We start from the raw sequence: 25,288 nt of genomic DNA on the forward strand, positions 1-25,288 counted from the left end.
ATAATCATTGGTTCAAAATTTCAAAAACTTTTTACCAATATTTTCTGAGAAGAAATCCAATTACTAATTTTCTTAACATAAGGCATCATAAATATTATCCCAAATGAAGACCCATCCAAAGAAAAACAAACTACATTTATACACTTTTTGTGAATTATTTGAAACTTGTGTCTTTCAAAAAACAAATAATAAGAAAAGAATATATTGACTGAGAAGATAAAATGGAATGTCAAAAATTCCCTCAGGAATAAACAACAAAGCATAATTTATTTAGTAATTGTTGAGTCTGTTGTCCACATGGTATATAAATTGCTTGTTTTGACTAAAGAAACATGATTACAGTCTTCCTCAGGCTAGATGTGTGACTCTGAGCAAGTAACAACATCTTCTTGCATCAATTTTTCTTCATCTATAAGATGGAAATAAGAATAGCACCTATTTACAACCATTTGGTGAGGATCAAAAGAAATGACAAAAATGCTTTATAATCTTTAAGGAGCTCTATAATTCCTAATTATCATTAACATTATCACAAAACTTTTGATTCAGTTCTGCACTCATGGTATATGTGCTTTAAATACTTAAAATAGATGCTATTATTTTAAGAGAAAACTAGAGTACTTAAAGATTTTTTGATATCCACATGGAAAATTATTCTCTGGACTCAGTAAATAAAAGAAGCAAATAATAAAAATCAAGAACAATAGAATATTAAATGTCCATCTTTCAATGAGAAAGTCTGAGCTCTTAATGTTGCTTCCTAGTCTGAAATCCATTTTCATCTTTTCTAAATATAAATGAATAGAGTATATAGGGACTGATACCGAAACATAATTATTAATCACTTGAAGTACATGGATACCATAAAACTAAATTATTCTGCTGAATTCATATTAAGTATGTTTTCAATCTTGCATAATCTTTCTCCAATGAAATCAAGATGTCATTTAAGGTTTATAATTCTTCTCTTTTTTTTTTTAGACTATAATTCTTCTCTTAATGTGCATCTAGGATGAATAGAGACTGGAGACTAAGAGATATCATCTGGAGGTAAAATTGAAGCAATTTATAAAAATAATACAAACACAGGTAAAATGGATAATAAATTATTGAACAGATAGCTGTGTCTGCTTATGTTAAGAAACTTATTAAAATAAACACTCAGTGAAGAAGCATTTAAACTGAGTGGCAGTCTTAACAAATAATAGCAGTCTTAACAAAGACCTTTAGACCTATAAAACGTGTGTAAGATCTTTGGGAAATATCCTAAAATATGAAAATTATTAACAGAAGTCTTGTTTTTCTAAGGAAGATAGGGAAAAAATTAAAAGTTGATAGCTTTGAAAATAATGAAAAAATATGAAGGAGGGGGGCCTAGCAGTATCAGATCTTAAACTGTACCAATAAAGCAGTGGTCATCAAAACAATATGGTACTGGCTAAGAGACAAAAGGCAGGATCAGTGAAGTAGACTTGGGGTAAGTGACCTCAGCAGGACAGTCTATGATAAACCCAAAGATCCCATCTTTTGGGACACAAATACACTATTCAACAAAAACTGCTGGGAAAATTGGAAAAAAATATGGGAGAGATTAGCGTTAGATGAACATCTCACACCAAGATAAACTCAGAATGGGTGAATGACTTGAATAGAAAGAAGGAAACTATAAGTAAATTAGGGGAACCCAGAATTGTATACCTGTCAGATCTTTAGAAAAGGAAAAATTTCAAGACCAAGCAAGAGTTAGAAAAAATTACAAAATGTAAAATCAATAATCTTGATTACATTAAATTGGAACATTTTTGTACAAACAAATCCAATGCAACCAAAATTAGAAGGGAAGCAACAAATTGGGGAAAAGTGTTTGTAACAAAAACCTCTGACAAAGATCTAATTACTCAAATTTATAAGGAGCTAAATCAATTGTACAAAAATTGAAGCCATTCCCCAATTGATAAAATGGGCAAGGGACATGAATAACCTGTTTTCAGATAAAGAAATCAAAACTATCAATAAGGACATAAAAAAGTGTTCTAAATCCCTCTTGATTAGAGAAATGCAAATAAAATGACTCTTAGATACCACCTCACACCTAGTAGATTGACCATATGACATTAAAGGAAAATAATAAATGCTGGAGGGATTGTGGCAAAATAGGGACACTAATATACTACTGGTGGAGTTGTGAATTGATTCAATGATTCTGGAAGGCAATTTGAAACTATGCCCAAAGGTGCTAAATGACTGCCTGCCCTTTGATCCAGCTGTACCATTGCTGGGTTTATACCTCAAAGAGAGAATAAGGAAAAAAGACTTGTACAAAAATATTTATAGCTGCACTCTTTGTGGTGACAAAAAAAAATAAAAAATGAGGTGATGCCTTTCTATTAGGGAATGGCTAAACAAACTGTGGTATCTGTTGGTGATGGAAAACTATTGTACTAAAAGGAATAATGAACTCCAGTAATTCCATGTGAACTGGAATGACCTTCAGGAAATGATGTAGACTGAAAGGAGCAGAACAAGGAGAACATTGTACACAGAGACTCATACACTATGGTGCAATCGAATGTAATGGACTTTTCTACGAGCAGCAATGCAGTGATTCAGGATGATTATGAGGGACTTATGAGAAAGAATGCTATCCACATCCAGAGAAAGAGCTGTGGGAGCAGAAAGACAGAAGAAACTAACTGCTTGATCCACATGGGTTGATGAGGATATGATTGGGGATGTAGACTCTAAACAATCACCCTGGTGCAATTATCAATAATATGGAAATAGATCTTGATCAATCACACATGTAAAACCCAATGAAATTAAGCATTGGCTATGGAAGGGGTGTTTGAAAGAGGGGAGGGAAAGAACATGAATCATATAACTATGGAAACAATTTCTTAATTAATCAATTAAAAAAGTTGATAGCTTTTCTTAGAATGCACAATGAATATGTTAAAGCTTAGAGGAAATTTTTTTCAAAATAGAAATTGTTTCCTAAATTTATAGTAGAGTATGCCTATAGGTATTTGATATAAATATTGGGTTTGCTGAGTCTAATTGAATGTGTTATGTTTCTGGATGAACCTTATGAAATAGTTAATTACCAAGAATGGAATCAAAAGTCCCTCAGTGACTCATATTTATCTGAACTCAAACTATCATATATTGCCTAAGAATTATAGAAAAAATTCCTGTCATACAAATTCACTTATAAAACTGTAGTTTTAAAATAGCAATTCAGAACCTTCTCAATTCCACATGTCATTATACTCATAGAGATGGAATCTGGACCTATTTTGTTCATTCTCGTTTATACAAAGAAATCAAAGGAACTATGGAGCACATCATGACAGGCTGCAAAAGTGTAGTGCCTATTAAATACCTAGCAAGAAATGACCTATTAGCTAGAATCATATATCAGGACTTTAGTCACTTCAAAACTTACAAAACAAAATATACTTTAGGATTCCAAAAATAAAATAGTTTGGAACAAGAGCATTTATCACAGAACACATTGTGGTTGCCCTCCATTACCAAAAAGTAGCAATGAACCATAAAAATTTAAACACAACATTTTTCAGAGTTGTTGCTATAGTCATAATTTCCAACTCTGCAAAACAAAATAAAGGAAAACAAGGCTTTAAAACCATAGAGACCTAGTAAAATAAAGTAAAACTTCAGAGAAGATATGAGGTCGAATCTATTTTTACCCTCTTGTCTGCCATTAGATGTGCTCCACAGATGCTTTCAATGAAACTGTGGATGAGCCTACATTATTTTTATTACATTACAAAAAATAATTTTATCTACCTTTGGCACAACTCACAAAACATTAAATATGAATAAATAATCATAGAATATAAACATTAACTAACAGATTTGTAATATGTTGCAAAATATGAAAATAAGATGAACAATAAAGTTAAGTAGATTAATGTTAATAATAATGACATAAATCACAATTTATCAAAGAGTACAGTATTATATCCATATTCTAGGGAAATATTGCTAATATTTTTCTAGAATCTGAGTAGATCTCAAAAAGACTGATTATCATGTAAACAATAGTTCTTTCTTTCAAGGCTGATATTATGAGTATGCAAATTATACAGTTACACTCCAGGAATGATTTTAGGGAAATAGAAAAGGACCTCCTGCACTCTCCACATCTTTTCCTCTTACTTTATATTTATATTTATATTGAACTCTTTCATGAGCTATTTATTGCTTTGGATATAAAATCTTTTGTCACTGAATATACTTTAAAAAAATACAAGGATCTCTGGTAGATGTTAGTTTATATTGTGAAGTGGCAAAGCTTGAAGGTTCTTGGAAATTATTTAGCCCAATGTACTTGTTTACAGATAAGGGAATCGGGACAAACTAGTGGCAGAGTCATTTTTCCAATCTAGGTCTTCTGACTCCCAAACCATTATTCTTATCCTGGCTTTTCTCTCTAAAACAACTGTTCCCCCAAGATCCATGTCTACTGTAATTCTGGACTTGTTGGTCTTACCCACTTTTTCTCTGTGACTTACAATATGGAATAATGGAAAATATCCTAGACATAGAATCAGAAGACTAAAATTGGAATCTTTACTTCTCTTCTTGGTTTCCAGGTGACATCCTTGAACTCCAATATAGTAATAATAAATATTATCTTTAAGGGAAAATCAGTGTGTCATAGTGGATAGGAAGCTGGTCTCAGAGTTAAGAAGACCCGAATTCACATCCCACATACTGACTGAGCAAATGTGGACAAGTCACTTAATCCTTTAGTTCCCCCAAGCAAATATCTAAGAAAGACTAAGCTGCAGAGCATGTGTCACTTGGCACTGGCTGTAAACATCCCTTCCTGGGAGCTATTCACAATAATGAAATCCCAAGTCTGTTCCTATTTCTTTTCCCCTTCTTCCATAATTAAAAAAATGCTTAAGGTACAGATGCTTGTACTGATCACAATCCAGAGTCATTGTGAGAAGACCTATAAAGAGTTGTATAAATCTTAAGATTTAACTGATCTATAAGAAAATCAGTCAAATCAGAGAAGTGGGTCATTTTTAACCTCAGGATGCTAAATCATGACATGACTGAAGTTACTTCCTCCACCGAGTTAAAACTAAATAGCCTACTTTTACCTTAATCATGGAAAAGAATATATGGGTATACCAAAATGTCAACAATTCCTCCTTATACAACTTTCCCCGCCACAAGAAATCAAGTAGATTCTGCAGAATCATGAATTTAGAATTGGAAAGGATCTTTTACAGATCAGGGAAAAGAGAAATAGAAAAGTTAAAAAACTTTCCATAAGGTTCCAGTATTAAAACTAATTTTAAATTATTCTAAAGTAGTGTTCTTGTTACTAAATGATGCTGCCCCATTCCTTATGAAATTCTCCTTGTGATTTCTCATATAAATTTATTTTTATAAAAACTGATAATTAGAGATAGGAGCACAATCTTTGAGAAGTGGAGACCAAAATGGAACTAATTTGCCAACAGAAAATTGGAAAATAAAACATTAGTTTCTAGTTATTGACTAATTGTTGACTAATGTTATAACCAAATAAACTAATCACTTAAAGATACTTGTATATCCATGACCACTATTCTTTGCAACTGTCATTTTATTTAACTTGACTTCATTGACTGGGTTGAGCAAAATCACTGACATATAATTTTAGAGATGGTTGATTATGTCTGTGTTCATTAATGTGTGTAAGCATGTTTGTGCATGTCTGGATTTATATTTACTTGTAAACAAGGCAAACATTTTTCTGGCATAAAATTAATGTCTTGGAAGTAATATGCAGATTATTCGTCAATCTACAAATCTAATCATAGTCTTTGCCCTTCTCTTGTCTCACATCAAGTGTCTTTTGGATATTATCATGTAAATATCTAATAGGCATCTAAAACTCAATATGAACAACACATGATTCATTATATTTTCTCCTAAATTAGACCCCTTTTTAAAACTTCCAGAGTACTAGGTTTGGAATCAGGAAGAACTGAGTTGAAATCCAGCATCAGATACTTAGTCTGGGAAAGTAATTTAACTTCTGTTTGCCTCAGTTTCCTCAGATGTAAAATGACAATAATAGTACTACATATCTTCCAGGGATATTGTGAGGATCAAAGTAGACAAAAATTGTAAAGTGTTCAGTACTGTTCCTGACATAAAGTAAGCACAGTATAAATTTTAGGTATTGGTTGTATTGTTATTGTTATTTCTGTTCGGGTCACTAATATTGTTCTATTATTCTAGGTTCATATTCTAGAGGCCATGCCTGATTCTTATCTCTCAGTCAATAAGCATTTATTAAGTACCTACTATTTACCAGGGACTTCACTAGATAAGATGAATATTAAGCCAAAACCAAACAGTCCCAGTTGTCAGGGAGTTAATATTCTTTCATTTGGACCCTAACTAATTCATTGTCAAATCTGGTCAATTATATCTTCTTTGCAACTGCATACACATCTTCTTTCTTTCACCACTGACTTAGTTCAGGCCTCTATAACTTCTCATGTATACAATATAATAGCTCACTGGTCTCTTGGTATGAGTCATTTGTCTGAGTCACTCGCTTCAATGATGCATACTCTACGTAAGTATCCAAAATATTGTTTTAAGGAACATACCAGATACCGTGACTTCCCTTCTCCAAAAATCTTTGGGGACTTATTATTACCTCTAGGGGAAAAAAAACCTAATCAAACATTCAATTTAATTTTTTTATAATCTGACTTCAATCTGCCTTTCCAGTGTGACTTCATGATACTCAATAATCTTTCAGTCATTCTGCAATACAAACCCGATAACTAGCTATTTCACAAAATTAGCATTTAATCTATTAAATTTAAGTATTTATACAGACCATCCCTCTAATTTTTAATTGATCACCCCAATGCCTGTAACTACAGTGTATAGAATGCATTCTCTTCTCTCTCTCTCTCTCTCTCTCTCTCTCTCTCTCTCTCTCTCTCTCTCTCTCTCTCTCTCTCTCTCTCTCTCTCTCTCTCTCTCTCTCTCCTGAAGTCTTATTATTCTTCAGTAAACGTAGGTAATACTTCTTGCCAAAATCTTTATAGATCCCTACCCCCCCACCAACTGTTTTAGGGGTTCTTAACTCTTGTGCCATATAGCACGTAGATAGTCTCTAAAATATAGCTCTTTGTCTCTCTTTGGACTCTTTAGAAAAAAAAATTCATATGTGCAAAATAAAATATTCAGGATAGATAAGTAAGGTAATAAATGCCACTGAAATACAATTAGTAAATAATTTTAAATCAAATTCATGGATCCCAACGTAAGACACTGTTTAGTAGTATTCTTTACCTCCAGATATAACTTTGCATTTCCTTATAAATGAAAAAAATGTGTCATCATTTGTGGTAAAGATTTGTTTTGCTTTTGTCTTTGTCTTCCCAGAACCTAGCAAAGGGCACTTAGTTAGTAATTATTGAATTCGGTTGGACTTAATTCATTATGGAATATCACAAAGATCTCAATGTAGTTAAAAACTTTAATTTCTTATAACTAAGAATGTTGAGACATCCCATGTAGTTCTCTAAGGGAAATTGGGGTATAATGAAATTAAAAAAAATTGAGACAAGCAATTCATCTTGGAATTCTAGATCTGTGACATACTGTGTGAGTGGCAGTTTCCTTCTGTGGGGCTGTTTTTTGGTTTTGTTTTGTTTTGTTTTGTTTTTCATTTATAGAATGAAGTGGTTGGAATTAATGGCTTATAAATTCCCTTTAAACTCAGAAATCTATGCTCTAATGTGTTTTTAGGGCATAACAGATGCTTAAACACTTTATAATTGAAGCAAGTATTGTATTTACATAGTTGTCAATTCTGTTTGCAAAGAGTTGAGTTTGCTAATGTTGCCATTGCTTTATAAGTAGTTTAGTTTTGTTTAGAATAAAAGGAAAAAATACTAATCAAACTGGCTTGACTGTCTAAATGAAAATGGAAAATGCTGGCAATTAGATTTTGAAAGCCACTTTGTATTTCCTAAAGTCACCAGATTTCTAACCCTTCAAGTACCTTTGCATTTCTATAACTTTTAGTGACTGGTTACTTTGACAGCTGTAGTATTACACTCATGTTATAAAATAAAACCAATTAAAATAGTGTCCTGTATACATAAAATAAATATTGCTACTTTTCTGGGGAACCCCTTAGAACTGCTAAATGCCTCCAGTATTTCTTACTAGCTATATAATACTCAGCAAATTCAGTTTCCCCATCTATATAAAGGGAATAATAGAATTATGAGGATTGAATGAAATCACATATGTATCATACTTAACAAAAATTAATTGCTAAATAAATGCAACATTTCCTATTTACTGTCTATATCCCCCACTGCGTCTGAGGAATAGATAGATAACTCAGTTGATATTTACTAAATCATGTGTTGATTGATAGAGTAGTATGGATTTTTTCTTTGTTTGATAAGACCTCATGCTTAGAGGCAGCATAGTAAAGTTGGACAGAGAGCTGACCTCAGAAATAGAAAAAATCTTTTTTTGAGGACTGCTTCAGACGATAGTGCTTGTATGACTCTGGGAAAGTTAATTAACCGTTCAAAACTCTAGGCAACTCTCCCAAACTGTAAGTTTCAGAGTTCTGACTTATTGGCATTGGTAGTGGTACTTTACTTACTATGAGTTCCATATACCAATAAAATCACAGGTTAGATCCATGCCCCCCTCCCCAATAATAACTTAATGGTGGACTTCGGTTTGGTTGTTGTAGTTTTCTCTGGTGTCATAAAAATAGTTCAAACAGTTTGCATGCCTTTAAGGAATTATGCTTCACTGTGGTGTAATTTTTCTGTAATGAAATAGTTAGTGGTTTATAATAAGACTATATAATAAATTTCCCTCTCATCCATACTTTAATTGGACCTCATCAGGAATTATAGTTCTAAGTCTTATATGATTTCTTGCATCATTCTGCACCTTTTTAAGTTCTCTCAATGATTTAAGCCATTTAGCCTCTGAAATATGTTTTGTTTAATAGAAGAGGTGTAAACAGCTCATTTAATTTGACCTTCAAGTGTTCTTTCCTTCCTTGTTCCACTGGTGAATGTACAATACAGCCCGTTACTAATGCTTTTACCTACATGCCATTCCTTCCCCAACAAACCTCTTTCCATTCTTGATGCCTGTCATGCTTCGTCAATGCTGACAAGCAATTATTAGTCTTTGCTTCTTTTACACTGTATATTGGCAAAACAATCATTGCAAGGAATTGTAGAGGTAGAAACCATTATCTTTGCCCGATAGAGGTAACAGAGCTTTTAGACTTACTGAGACTATCCATTAGATTCTCTCCTTTTATCAAGAAATGATTTCTTTTTTGCTTTATATTGCTTCAGAAATTGAATATTTCATTAATTTCTGCTGCATCAAAGATGGAGGACTTTATCTTTTAAATGGCTCTTGCATTTTCACCAATGGCTTTGGTACTTTGCCAAATTTTTTTCATAAAAAAATAAACTTTTTTTAGCCTCTGAAGAACTTTAGGTTTTCAGTTTTTCTTTTCAGCTAAGCTCTGACTTCAATCTAACGATGCAAATTCATTTTGAAATACCCTCACATACTGCATATACACAAAGAAAGAACTATCAATATCTCAACAATGGTGAAATGCCATGGAATGTGTGTGTGTGTGTATGTATGTGTATGCTCACATGTAGAAAAATAGACTTTCTATAAAGACTTTCTGTATATTACCACTATATCTTTGTCTATTTCTCATCTACTCACCTGCATATACTTCTTATTACTCTCTGCATCAAATATAAAACCCTGTTTAGTTTTTAAAACATTTTATACCCTCTCCCTCATATCTTTCTAGTTGTCTTATATCGTATTGATCCCTATGCACTCTCTCTATTGTTTCTTCATTGCCTACAAACATTCCCATGTCTCCCCATCCTCTAAAAACTTTCAATCTCTCCACTTGTTACAGATTACTATTGTACTATATCTTTTCCCTCTTTTGAATCTACATTCCTTGAGACAGTCTTCTATAAGAGGTGCTTCTACTTTCTCGCCTCTCACTCTCCTTTTCTCTATAGTCTGATTTCTGAACTTATTCATCTGAATCTGCTTTCTCCAAAATTTTAATGATCGCTCAAACCTCACCTTTCTTCATCTTTCTACACCTTTTGGTACTTCTTCTTTTCTTAATACCTTCTTTAGATTTTTTTTTGGTCCTTACATTTGCCTGGTTATTCTTCCACCTCTCTGACTGCTTCTCTTCAGTATACTTTGCTGGTTCTTCATGAGGCTCATGCCAATAACTGCAAGTTTCCTTCACAGCTCTTTCCTGGGTTCTCCTCTTTCTCTCTCTATACTGTTTCACTCGGTCATCTCATAAGTTCCTCTGGATTTAATTATCATTTCTAAGAGACTGATGATTCTTAAATCTCTTTATTAAGCCCTAATCTCTTTGCCAACCTTTACTGGTTCATCCCCAACTGCCTTTCTGTAGTCATTTTAAACTCAACATATCCAAAAACTAAGTCATTATCTAATTCCTCACATTTTCCTCTCCAAATTTCCCTGTTCTTGTGGGTTCCATAATTTTCCAGTCACCTAGTCTGAAAATCTGTTGTCCTACTCCATCCTTCTTTCTGTCTCTTTTATTCACTATATTGAATCTTTTGCCAAATACTGTCAATTTTACTTTAACAATATCTCTCACATATACTCTGTCATTTCCTTGGTTATTTTTCCTAGTGCTGATTCCATGATATCATACCTGGACTCCTGTAAAACCTTGCTAGTATGGTCTGCCAGTGTGACAAGTCTCTTTCCACTCCACTCCATTTTTCACTTATCTATCAAAGTGAACTTCCTAAAGCAAAAGGCTGACCACGTAATCCTTTTACTCAATAAACTCTAATGGTTTCCTGTTATTTCCAGGGTCAAATACAAAATCCTCTATTTAGCATGAAAAATCCTTCATAATCCCTGTCCTGCAACTTTCCCATCTTCTTACACCTTACATCTCTCTCTAATGTATTCTGTGGTAGAATAACACTGGTTTCTTTTATGTTTCTTAAATAAGATACTTCATTTACCAATTCTGGGTATTTTTGCTGGCTTTCTCCCTCCTTACATTTATCTACTGGGACCATTGGATGAATTTAAGTCCCAGCTTAACCCATCCCTTTCCCAAGAGATGATTTTATGATATCCCTTATTGCTAATGCTATTATTCTATTGATTATTTTCAATTTATCTTCTCCATGACTTACATATGCAGAGTAGTTTCAATGTTGTCCCCTTGATTAGTTTGGGAGCTCCCTATGAGCAGATACAAAAATAAGGAGTTAATTGGGGAAATATTTTCATTTTCTAATATGCAAAAACATACATCAAAATCGCAAACTAATTAACAATCATATAATAAGAAATCTAATGCAAATAGAAATAGCTCAAGTTCACTTTAAATGAGAAAAATAATAAATGTGGCATTAGAATTGTGAAAGAATTGTGAAAAGACACACACCATTTTCTTCTTGATAGAGCTGCAGATTCATTCTTTGGAAAACAAGTTATAATTAAACCAAGAAAATCACTAACCTCACTAAGGAGTCAAAGATGAAGAGAAAGCCAGTAGATGGTAGATAGGTAGATAGATAGTTATATAGATAGATACATATACACACACACACACACATATATATATATATATACATACATTGAAAGTATGTGTGTGTGTATGAGAGAGAGAGGGGGGGGGGAGAGAGAGAAAGAGAAAGAGAGAAAGAGAGAGAGAGAGAGAGAGAGAGAGAGAGAGAGAGAGAGAGAGAGAGTGGATGGATGGATGAATATGGGGAAAGATAGACCTGGATATTTAAAGAAATGATCATACATAAACATATATAGACCAGTCAACTCTAAATTTACATTGTCATAACTATTGTGCATATTTTTCCTAATTCTTCTTATTTTGGTTTTTATCAGCTCAGAACTCTTCTCATTTTTTATATTTATCATTTCTTACAGAATAAAATTCCATTATATTAATATACCACAGTTTGTTTAGACATTTCCCAATTAATGAATATTTACATTTATTCTGTTCTTTATTACTACCAAAGTGTTGTCACATATTGTAGTGCATCAAATATTAATTAAATGTGTTTATTGTATATGATATAATAATTCTGTCTATTATCATTATATAATATATTTGTAATATAATAACAAATCAGGTTAATATTCTATATATAGATACTTTTTATATCTGTTGTGGATATTTGTATGTATGTTGTATGCACACATACACAAATGCACACACGCACATGCATATTATCACATTTCTGTAGTAGAAAATAGCAAAAAATAAAAATAGAATCTTACCAAATGGTAAATGTCTAAACAAAGTGAGATATGTAAATATAATAGAATATTAATATTCAGTGAGAAATGATGAATATAAAAATCATGAACATACCTTTATGAACTGATGAGAAATTAGCAGAATTAGGAAAAAACATCTGCAACCATTGACAACAATGCAAATGGAAAGACCAATGACAACAAAGGAATCAAAACAATATTGTTAACTTAAAATACCAAGGAGGGTTGGCTCCAAGGAAGAGATGAAGATTGATGACTATGAATATAAAATACTGAGGATTTTTTTTAGTTTTGTTCAGTTTTTATAAACTTTATTTTCTTTCTCTTTTGTTCTTTATTTTAAGGAATAGTACCCAGTAGCTGCTAGCATGCGGCAGTGGCCACACCCCGGGCAACGACTTCAACAGGCCGGCTAAACCTTGTGAGGGTAGCCATTGGGTCGTCGTGGACCCCTGGTGAACTAGGGCTTTGCTCACCCAGCATGTGAAGACTGCTTCGGCTGAACAGATGGAAGAAACCAATAAGAAGGTTCAATGGCTGAGATGGCGACGCAGCAAGGCACTGTGGAGTGCTTAGGGCGTGTTGGAGCACAAAAGACAACAGGGCCATCCAATGCAGCTGAGGGAGTCTCCAGATGTAACGACTTTTTGTGCCACTGGACCCAGGCTTCCAGCGCCGAGAGTCTATGCATCAACTTTTCCACTTAAATCTTCATTCACAAGTGTCTTTGTGCACAAAAACACACAAAGACAATAGTTATCCTCGGTTACCGAGAGACTACTACTACTACTACTACCCAGGTAGGGAATGGAGAAACGGATGTATTGAAAAATATGATGATACCTAAAGAAACAAGGATTTAACTGTGAAGGACTTAATTGTTATCAACACATCAAGGATCTAGGATAACTTCAAGGGACTTATGATGGAAAAGGATATGTACTGCCACAGAAGGAAGAGATGGCGTCCAAATGCAGATTGAAATATTCCACTTTTCAATTTATTTCCTCCACGAATTTTCCCTAGTATGAGCATTATGTATTTCATGACAAAATTAACATATGTATCATAGTATATGTGCATGCTACCTAACATCTTGGAAACAGAAAAATATGACAAATTTATGAACATAGTTCATATGAGAATTTGTTTCTTTTGACTAAGCATGTTTATCAAGATTTATAACAAACACATACATTATTATTTCTATATACAGATATTATAGTATATTCAAAATAAAATTAAGATGGTTAAGCATAAATAACCAATTTAACAAGGACCTATGAAGTGCCTACTATATACCATAGAGCAATCAAGTGGTTAAGTTGTTAGAGTGTTGCATTTTCCCCAATGTACTGAATCCTCTTCCTGAATTCAAATATGACCCCAGAAATTTACTAGCTGTGTGATTCTGGACAAGTCATTTAACCTTCTTAGTCTCTGTTTCCTCTTGTATAAAATGAGTTGGAAAAGGAAATGCAAATAATCTCAGTATCTTTGCCAAGAAAATCCTAAATGGAATCAGTAAAATTGGTACACAATGAAAAACATGATACAACAACAATTGTACTAATTGCTGTGGATATGCAAAAATCTCAAGAAATTTATATTCTTTAATATGCATACATATATGTATATGTATACACACATACACACCTATGTGTGTATTTATTTATTTTCAATTAGGGAAAAAAATCTGTCTTTTTTACCCTGTACCCCATCCTCTAAAAACAACAACAACTTGGGACCTAAGGAAAACAATCTGTTACAAACTCAACAGCTGCATTTTCCCTTGTATTTAATCATCATGCCTCACCAGGGAGCATCATCCTGGGAATTGAATCAGCTTCCTTACTCATGCCTCATCAATACTCTCAGTTACCTCTGCCTTTTTTCATTGGAAGTTTGAAGGAGAGAGAGGGAAAATCCTCCCAAAGCCTCCATTTGAAGAAGACTTTGGTATAGCCAACTCTTCCTTTCCTGTCTGCTATACTTATTGAATTTTATGTCACCAGCATCCGGCTTTCTCTTCCTTTTCCTCCTCTCAAATTTTCAGCTTCTTTTCATGTCTTATCTTTCACCATTAGACTGAAAACTCCTTGATGGAAAGGGTTGGTTTTTTTTTTCTTTTTCATATTTGTATCTCCAAACTATAGCACATGCTTAATAAATTTTGTATTATTTTATATTACTATAACACACTTTTGTCTTCAAACCAAGAATACTATTTGTTTATCATGAAATATGATCTCTTTCAGAGAAAATGCAACTCTAAATTTCAAGTTAGCAAGAGAAACTATTTGGAAAATTGGTCTAGCTATGAATAGCAGAGAAAAATTTTGCTGTTGCTCCAAAGTTGGCTACAGGTTGCAACTTGTTGAGGAACCTAACAATGGTTTAAACATAAATGAAACCATTTAGTTCATCTTCTATATTGTTATCTAATTGATTTTAAAATGTCTGAACACTTCATCCATCCATTCAAAAATGTTCAATGACTCCCTATTTTCTTTAAGATAAAATTCATACTCTTCCTACCATTTGAGTACCCTACAATATAACTCCCACTCTTCTAGTTTTATTTCATATTTCTTTCTTTCTTTCCCACAGTCTATGATCTAGTGAAAATGGTATTCTAGTTGTTTCTTACATATAACATTCTTTCTGTGTCTTTGCACAAGCTTCCTTCTGTATTTGAAATGTACTCCTTCCTCAACCACCTCTTCTTGCAAATCATAGTGCAGATGATGATTTTTATTGTTTATTATTTTTATATACTTTCTGTTTTCTTACTTAATACATGCTGCAATAACTATACTCAGTAGAATTTAAACATCTTGAGGGCAGGGACTCATTTCTATTTTTTGTATCTCCTAGTTTTGGGGTCTAGTAGTTCCAAATTGCAGATGTTTAATGAATATTCATTGAATGTAATAGAATTAAATAGAATTGAATTATTTATATACCAGATCCTGTCCATGTCTCTCTTGCCTGATATATTTGCTTGTTCCAAGATCCTTTTGAATTAGCTGTCAGGGAAAGTGCATTTATGCCATAATACAATATGTAATGTGTTTTTCTATCTAAACCAATTCCCAGACAATCGTATAGTCACAGTGTTGAGATTTCTGGCAAAAAATCATCTAGCAACAACATTTTTCTCCCCAAAGGATTTTCAGTAATAATTTAGAAAATTCAGAATTCCATGAGTAACCAAATAATATGACAAAGAGTATCAATAAGATGAAATAGCTGAACTCCATAATTATGACATTTACTACATCTTTGATTTAGCCATTGTAGCCTTACAGGTGAGGATGAATGACAGAAGAGATTAGTCAGCCTGTCATAGGGAACAGAACACTCATATACCAAAGTCACTTCTTTTTCCATCAGAATAACTTCATTCTAAGCAGAGGATTAGCTTTGACAAGTATTTCTGTGGATTAAATAGTGTGTAGTTTCCATCCTAAATGGAATTACACTCTGCTCCCTTTGCATCCTTGCATATTATGAGTATCACTTTACATAGTTTTATGAAATATTTCTTTGTTGTCACTATAGCTTCTATAAATTTTCCCAATTATCAATGAAAATGAAAATATCACAAGTGTTTCATTATCTCCATCATCTATTTCAGAAAACCAGGGCCTAACTAGCACAAGCCATCTTGTGATGTTCCTTACAAAAGTCCCATTTCTCCTCTCTTAAAAAGTATCCCTAAGGATGGAACCTGCAGAGATCATGGGCCAACGTGCTCGGGGGGAGGAGTTCAGCCTCTCTGGTGGCCAGTCTATCCTGTTTTGTATCTCTGAATGAGTGAAAGACTGGGAAGTCATATGAACTTTTGAAAGGTGAAGTGAGCAAAACCAGGAGAATAAATAATAGCAATATTTTAAAGATTTTAAAAATACTTATTAAAGAGCCTAATAATACAATGATTTATCACATTTCCAAAATGTCCATGATGAAAAAACCAACGTAAGATAAGGAATTGATGTCCTTAGAGTTCTGATTGAAGCCTATATTTTTCTTCTTTTTTATTCTTAGTGGGGGGGAACATAGCTAATGCAGAACTATGTTTCACATGACTCCATATATATAAGCATTGTACTTCCTGCATTCTTAATGTATGGGAGAGAGGTGGAGGAAGGAGATACTTTGGAACTAAAATAAAATAGAATTTTAAAAATAATGAAAACATCACTTCTGTTGCTTTGGGGGGAAAAGGGGAGTTAGTTAGCCTTAGTCAGTCAATTGCTTAATGACTCCGCTCAACATCTTTGTGACTCCTGAGATCAAAATTTCTTTTCATTGAGGACTCAGGGCTCTACTCTTCTATATATTTTATATGTTTCTTATATCGTAAACCTCTTGAGAGTAAAGACTAAATTTTTTTATGTCCCTAGCAGCTTGCATAATACCTGTCACAAACTAGGCACACTAAAATATTTTGAATTCATTTACTCATTCATTAATAACTCATAAGTATTTTATATCAGCTTACAAATATAATGTTTCAGAAATTATAATGGGCAAACATGAATAGAGCTTCTCTGAGTAAATCAATGTAGCCAGTCAGACTTATACTTTCCATATTGATTAGTCAGTCTTCCACTGGTGATGGATAATAATATAATAGTGACTATCATTTTACAAATACAGAATTACAAATGCACCAGACTGAATACTTATGGGAAAATCCCAAAAAAGTTTCTGAGAGTCATTTGTCCAGCCAATTACAGCACAGTGAGAAAGAGTGGAAGAAATATAGACACTAAATACTTGTTAGACTAGAGGCATTCTGCAAGTAGAATTCTGCAATACCCAAGAAGAGGCTATGCACCAGGCTAAGAGGAGGCTACAGAACAATAGTGGGACATGCTCACTCTGATGGGGACAGATGCCAACTGACATCTTTGTTGACCACTATCCAGTTCTGAGTCTTGGATCCAGGGTAGACTGATAAAGGAACCTGAGAATGGGGATATCCTTTATAGCACCCCATATATAGTCCCTGGATGGTACACTAAGAAAGATGGGAGTTCAGAAGAAGCCAACAACAAGGGCAATAATGTGGCTCAGATGTCACATACTTACTTAAAGCATCCAGCCTTTAAAGGAATAACCAGACTGCTACACTGGTAGCCTATAATTTTGCCACTCTGAACCAAAAAGAACCATCCTCCTGGTTAAAAGGACCTGAATCGTACATCAGTCTATTTTTGCACAGACCCAAAGCCATATCAGAAATATGGAGGGCTTAGATCAGAAGGTAACAATAAGACTTTGTCTTGGATCATACCACTAGGAGAGCACTGAAAGCATCTGGATTCCCAATCTGTCTCTGGGATCCTGAAATAAAACAACACTCAGTGCCTCAAGAAAAAAAAGCTATAATAACAGTACAAACATTTCCTTCAGTAGTGTGGCAAAGCCCACCTGACTCTCAAATCTAAATTCAGGACATAGATTGAAAGAATGGGCAAAGAAACACAAAGAACTCCAACATAATGAGCTATTAAAGAAACAGAGATGTTCAAGATACAGACACAGAAGAAGAGATTGATTCCAAAATACCTATAAGCCAGCCCTTCAAATGAAAAAATATGTTGGGCAAAAACTCAACTAGAATTCCTGGAAAAAGATGATGTAAAAATTAAAACCTATCTATCAGTCAATTCATCTATCTATCTATCTATCTATCTATCTATCTATCTATCTATCTATCTATCTATCTCCCTGTCTGTCTTCTATATGTGTGTCTCTTTTTTAAAATGGAATGAGAACACTTAAGGGAAAAATGGAAAAGAAGTGAGAGCAACAATAGAAAGAACAGGAAATGGAACTAATAGCTTGGTATAAAAGATTCTAAAAACAACTATAAATTAGTAGAGATAGGATTCAAGTCAAAGTCATTTTAATTCCAAATCCAATTATATTTTTCTAAGCATCTTGATGTTGTGAATGTGTATATGTGTGTGTGTTATGATCATTTCTCTTAAAAATTTCCTCTAAAATATAAAAATAAATCCACTTTAGCCATTCCATTATGTTGCATGGCTATTTCAGTTCTCTTTTTGCTAAGATTTCCAGGAATCCTGTACAGGATTTCCAGAATTTAGAGCAGAAGATTTAGTTATTGCTAGAGGATGGTTACATAGTAGGACCACTAAGATCTCAGTAGAACATTAGCAAGATACTTTAGGGTAACTTTCATTGTTGTCATTGGTACTATTTTTACTAATCTGAAACAGAAACTTTTTCTAGGTATGATAAACACATTAACTTTCTACTTAATCTAAATTAATTTTCATTTTTTTTCCTAGAAAATTTGAAAGGAGAGTAGGTGAAATCCTTTTCTGCCAAAGCTTAGCCTGGAGCCAACTTTAATGGATGTGCTATAAAAACTCTGTAAATAGGAGATCTTGATGGGCAAGACTAACAGACTCCTACCTCTTACAGTGCTTACAGGTGCTACAGTAATAAATACCTTCAAATCTATAATAACAGTACATGTGAAAGTTGAAGAAATTCTTTGCATTAACATTAACCTGCCTCTCAAAGGGAGAGGATGCAGGGCTGTTGGAATAAGATGCTTCCTGTGGGCTAGTGTTTGTCTCCAGCTAAGAGGCTTTATACAATATTTACATTCAGCTCAGCTCTTGTAATTACACCTTTTCTTAAAGCCATTAGCAGCATTGAGAAAATGATTCTTTCCTTTGGAATTTGTCTCCCGGCTAAGTCCTGAATTGTTACCACAGAACAGCCAGCGTCCTCTTCTCCTCTGAATACATGTAGAGCTAGAAATAAAAGACTGAGAAATTTCGAATGGAGTAATCCCTCTCCCCCTCCCTGGCCCCCCAACTGAATCAATTGCATGGAAACTCTTGATTGGGCTGTACTAATGGGGAGCTGCATAGGCTAGATTAATTAAAAACACAAAACCCTGAAACTTTATTTAGTATCTTGTTCTAACCTTCTTTTCCCATCTCCTTCATTGTCCTAGTATTTATTAGAGGGCAGCTTTAGATTTATTGACTTAGTCATAGAGAGGTTTACAGTGAGCAGGGAAACAGACTGATTTGAGTTTCCTTTTTACTTTTCTTTTTCCACCCACCTTTTTATAGATTTATTAGAGAGAAATGAAACAGAGAAGGGGTGGATGAAAAAGATATGAAGCATGGGGGTGTGATCTCTTCACACAGTGGTTAACCAATCCTATTCACCCCTTTGGTTAAGTAAAATCAGCATCATCAGGTACTCCTGACCATTTATGATGTGTACCAGGGCACTAATGAATCCCACTAATGTTTATTTTACTAGCTGTGTCCTGCTTAGGCAGGGAACAAGTGGGCAGGACACGTAGGTGGGGGGAGTGAATGTTTTGTTCTGAATATCATGACTTCCTTAGCCAGGCACTTCAGTATCATTTAGGTTCAGCTGTGGGTCCCGGATGTTATTTATCAGTGATTAGTCATCAGGATGATGAGTTGCTTTAATGCCTCATTCACAGTCTTCCAAATAAATATTGCACTGCAGTGCTTGCATCATCAGGCTCATGGCTGGTATATCCTTTTGTCTCTTGTGATAGCAGGATATTCTTGTAAAGATGATTCAGAAAAATTATCTCAAAATGGCTGATTTATATCATGTTTTAAAAGTCTATTGAGGCAGTCATTGGGGGATTGTATGAATAAATGGCTTTGTCATCACCCCTTCCCTGCCCCCCCCCAAATTACTCAAAACAGACTCATGGGCAGCTTCAGTTTCAATGACTGAAAAAATGCTTTATTTTTGAGCAAAATTAATACATTTATCTATGTTTGTCACCCTGGCTACTGTCCGACTGGGTTCTCCCAAAGTTTTCCTGTAGTCTTGACCCCGATGAAGGATGAAGTCTTTCAGGACACAAAAGAAGACTTATCAAAATCAGCTTTGAGAGAGTATAGAAAGCAGGAATGAAAGTGATAAAAAGCCTTTTGGGGGAAGAACTAAAAGAATTGGGGTTATTTCTCCTGGAGAGGAAACTGAAGTGGAACTTCACAACATTATTTAAACCTATAGAATTGTAGAGAGGTTACTGTGAGAATCATTGTTCTCTATAGCAAGAACAGAACATAGAAGGACAGATGACGGGTTAAGAGGTGAAGAGTGTCAAGGAAGAGGGATTTAGGTTAGACGTTACAGGGTGGAGAAGAAAACCTTGCTCAGTGTGAGACACAAGGACATGCCACTCTCTCTGAAGATTATAAAATCAGAGGCAAAAGGTCATCTTTGAGGGATGAATTTAAGCACTATCTTACTTAAAAGTAAGGGATTAGAGTAAGCAAACTTGTTTCTCTGTGACTCTTTGAAGTAGATTATTGACTTCAAGCTAGCAAGCTTATAATTTTAATGGCAGAATGAAATATTTGTGACCTATTCTCACCTTCCTGTTCTCTACACCATTTAACCTTATAACTTGTACTTACTCTTCAAGCCTTTTGGAGGAATAGAATAATTATGCCTACCTTGAGATAAAAACGTGAGGCCAGTAACATCCGGATTAGCTCTTGCTCTGTAGTCTCCCTGCAATTCATGGAAGACTCCTTACTAGAGAAGAAATTTAATGTGGAATTTTTGGACATCTGCATTAAGCTTTTATTGTACCATAGACACAAGAATTCATTTGAATATTGCATCTCTAACTACCAGTTAAATATCTTGAACTGATTATACTATCAAGAGCTTAAATTAAGGTCTAAAACTAAATTCATTATCTTTTTCCCTTGAAACCTTCCCTTCTTCCTAACTTTCTTGTTACTGTTGACAGCACCAACAACATTGCAATATAGTCATCCTTGACTTTTCAGTCTCTATTACCTCTCCCATATCCAATTGGTGGCTAAGGCCTTTCAATTTTACTTTCACTAAATGTTTTGTTGTGTCCATAAGTCAATAAGACAAAGAGAATATAAAAAAACACTTGGTTGTTATCTCATGCAGGAAAAATCATAGTTCTCTTTGCAGTGTATCCCAACCCTATGGATTTTATATTTTAAAAATAATTTAAAAATAATTTAATATTACATTAATCTTAATTATTCTTAAATTGACACATTTCTATACAAAGAACCAAAAAATACTTCATATAGAACTCTAGATCTCCATTACCTACAGCTTACATTTCTTTAAATTAAAATTTATTTATTTATTTATTTTTTAAAACCCTTACCTTCTGTCTTGGAATCAATACTGTGTATTAGTTCCAAAGCAGAAGAGAAGTAAGGGCTTGGCAATGGGGGTCAAGTGACTTGCCCAGGATCACACAGCTAGGAAGTGCCTGAGGCCAGATTTGAACCTAGGACCTCCCATCTCTAGGTCTGGCTCTCAATCCACTGAGCCACCCAGCTGCCCCCTAAAGTTTATTTTTAATTACATGTAGAAAAATTTTGACATTTTTTCTGACATTTTTCAATTCAGATTCTCTCCCTCTTGGCCACCCCCTGCCAAGGCAGTCAATAGTCTCATATAGGTTATTCTAGTGTTTTTTTTAAATTACATTTCTTTTAAAAATTATATAACAAATCCAACACATTGATTTCAAAACTATCTTGCATGTGTTTATATGATTCTTATATTCCTTTTCTTCTGTTCACCTGAAAAAATAAAATTTCATAGTGTAATGGATTTTCTTTAAGGAGCCTTCTGTCTCTCTCTGTCTTTTTCTTTTGCTTTCTCTCTCTCCTTTCCTTTCTCTTCTCAATGCAACTTGAATAGAATCTTCTAGTCTGCTCTAATTTCATAAAAGTCCTTGTTACAAAATCCATAATCATAGAGTTGTACATTTATAGCCACAAGGGTGTCTTAGAGGTCCTCAATTTAAAGTCCTTATTTTATTGATGAAGAGGTTGAGTCCTAGAGAGTTGAATTAACTCTCCTAAAGTCATAAAACTAGTAATCAAAGTCTATTCTAATATTTTCAGAGAAATGCATGTCATTTGGGAATGTAAAAGGAAAAATAACCCCTGATCCTTACCTTCAAGGATCTTACAATCTAGTAAGAATTTTCAATCTTCTAATAATTGTTCAAAGAATTAAAGTGAAATTGAAAATGGAATTAAAATATATTACAAAATGATTTTCTAGTAAATGTGAGACCAGGGATTTATATCACAATAGAGAGAAAGTAAAAAAATTTCAGTCTGTGAAATGAAGTAAGATTATTCTAACCAACAAACTATGCCCAGAACTTTTATGAGCATGCTAAGGAAGACAAAGTCTTTGGGCTAATATATACCTAGGTCCTTATTAGTATGAATAACATTTCCCAAGAAGTGTTTGTATTGTTAAAATCCATGCTGCATATTTCCATTGGGCAGAAAATCAATTCACATATTTTACTTAATTATAACTTTAAATAGGTTGGATTAAGATACATACAATTACTTCATGGAACTAATTTCATTTGCACTAATAGGGACCTAGCTCTGTTAAGGGATCATAGGATCTAGGGCTAACAGATGATCTTGGAAACCATGTTGTCCAGCCCCATTATATCCCAGATGGGAAAACTGAAACTCATAGAGGTTAAATGACATCCAAGTTTGCATAGGAAATAAGCATCAATTGCAGGATGTGATCTCTGGTCCCCTGTCTTTAGTACCAGTTCTCCCTTCTCTGTGCCTTTCTGTCCAACATCACATTGATAAAAAGATGCACAGCAAAGATTTCAACATTTTTAGATAGTCATTTGGGAAGTAGACTATTGTCCTCACAATCCTTTGATGAAACCACCATGTGAGGATTTCCTCAATTTGTCCTTATTTTAATTGCATAGATAAAGAATAGGAATAAAGCTGTTTCAGATATTCTATCTTATATTTTTGATAAATAATATACATACATTTTCTTGTTCTGTTTTTTACTTTGGTCATCTCTCAGTTTCTACTAGTTGATAGATGGCATCAGTCAAAGACACTTTGCTTCTCTTCCCTCTTCCTCCACACATTTAATGACTGAGTGAATAATATAGAGATGTGAAATTAGGGATATACATCCTTCATGCACTGACTAACCCATCCAATTCAGGATAGCAGAGAGTCCTTCAGTTAAGTAAAACCAGTGTCATCAGCTACTCCTGATTATGATGATGCTTACCCGGGCACTAATGATTTCCACTACTTTAAAAAAAAAAAAAACCCTTACCTTCTGTTTTAGAATCTTGTCTAAGGCAAAGGAGTGGTAAGGGCTAGACAATTAGCATTCTATGACTTGACTATAGTCACACAGCTAGGAAGTATCTGAGAACAGATTTGAACCCAAGTCCTCCTGACTCCAGGAATATTGCTTTATCCACTGTGCTACCTCACTGGCCCTTTATAAGCACACTTTAAATAGCATAGACATTAAAGTAAACAGTGAAGGAAATTGGAACCCCTTTAATGCCATCAGATTGGCTTAGTAGGTAAAGAGCAATAAGGAGAAAAGTAAAAAGTCAAGAGATTGATGAAATTAGGGGAAATGTGTCCTCTCTAGATGAAAGAAGATGGTGAAGGGACGAGGGAAAGGCTTTGTTAACTGATAAATCTCTCCTTTCCAGTTCCATTGCTGAGAATCACCCCCCCCCCCCCAGTTCCTTCATGTTTGAACATCCTACAATGGTTTCTTAGAAGTGCCTTATCCTGACCTTTCATCAGCACGGCATCATGTTTTCTCTCCCATAGCACTCTTGCTTCTCTCCCCTGAACTCTTCAAGTTCAAGAACAAGACTGCTGTGGTCTAGGGAATTCTGGAGAGTCTGGCCAACTCCCAGACCCATATCTGGATCACCCAGTTTCCATGGAAACAGTTTTACTTATGAGGCAAGCCTCTGTTTATAAGTATATACAGCTCTATACTTTGAAACTTTCTGTGGTATTGGTAGTCCCTCCACCAAATTAATTCATACCCCACAGGGATTTTATCCTGTGTCTGTTGATTATTCTTTTTGTGACTTTTGTCAAGGCATAGTGCTTCAGATCTTATTTCCTCAAAATTAAAAATGAAAACTTGGGACTGAATGATTTCTTTGGCTCTTTTGAGTTCTCAGTCTTATCATCCTAGAGCAACATTTCATCCTATGGTCCTAAGAACTATAGGGCAACAAAAAGATAATAGCATTTGAGAGAGACATTGATAGATGAATAGTTTTTTTTCTAGCAATTAGAGAGATTTCTAGGTGAAGGAAACAGAATGAGAAAAGGCACAGAGGTGGGAAATTTAGGAAAATATATTTATTCCAATTTTGTTTGGATTGTCAGTAACAATAGTAATAATGGGCTTTAATGTAAGGCTGAAGAGTTTGGCTTAATGCAAAAGGCAAAGAAAAACCATGGAACGTTTTTGAATGAGGAGCAAAAGGATGGCATCAAGGTTTCAAGAAGATTAGTGCAGAACTTAGAAAGAAAAAATACTGAATATGGAAAGGCCAACTGGAATGCTATAACAATATTATGGAAGGGCATTCATGAGGACATGAAATGAAGTGATGGTAGACTTAAGAATAGATGCAAAGACTGTGACAATTTAACTTATACAACATAACATTGTCTCTGAAGGTCCTTTCTATTATAGACAAAAATAAATTTTACAGACTTCCGGTTAAGATGGCGGCTTAGAGAAAGCTGAAGTTCAGATCTCCGGAAAACCCTTCCCGACCGATCTCAAACTAGAAGCTCCTAAGGCGCCGAAATTCAAAACGATCAACAGCACAGACCCTGGGAACCCTCCTCCTGGACCTGGACCCAGTTCAAAAGGTATGGCTCCCCTTAAAAGCCAGAACCCGAGATCCCTCGGACCTCAGGGGTAGGAGCGCAGAGTCCAAGGCTCCGGAAGCGGCAGCCGCGCCGGGCTCAGAGAGCAGGGT

The 25,288-nt window shown here is 34.4% G+C and overlaps 1 long non-coding RNA gene across 1 annotated transcript; it reads right to left on the reverse strand.

The window, feature by feature from the left end:
- Positions 1 to 287: 287 nt before the first annotated feature.
- LOC103102277 (uncharacterized) lies at positions 288 to 25,008 on the reverse strand. Its single transcript, XR_008916692.1, has 5 exons — positions 24,071 to 25,008; positions 23,288 to 23,399; positions 20,913 to 20,970; positions 11,289 to 11,337; positions 288 to 409 (listed from the first exon to the last, which is right to left on the reverse strand). It is a non-coding gene; the product is annotated as an uncharacterized LOC103102277 (long non-coding RNA).
- Between the last annotated feature and the right edge of the window lie 280 nt (positions 25,009 to 25,288).

Source organism: Monodelphis domestica, chromosome 2 (genome assembly GCF_027887165.1).
Source record: "Monodelphis domestica isolate mMonDom1 chromosome 2, mMonDom1.pri, whole genome shotgun sequence".
In the NCBI taxonomy this organism is placed as follows: Eukaryota; Metazoa; Chordata; class Mammalia; order Didelphimorphia; family Didelphidae; genus Monodelphis; species Monodelphis domestica.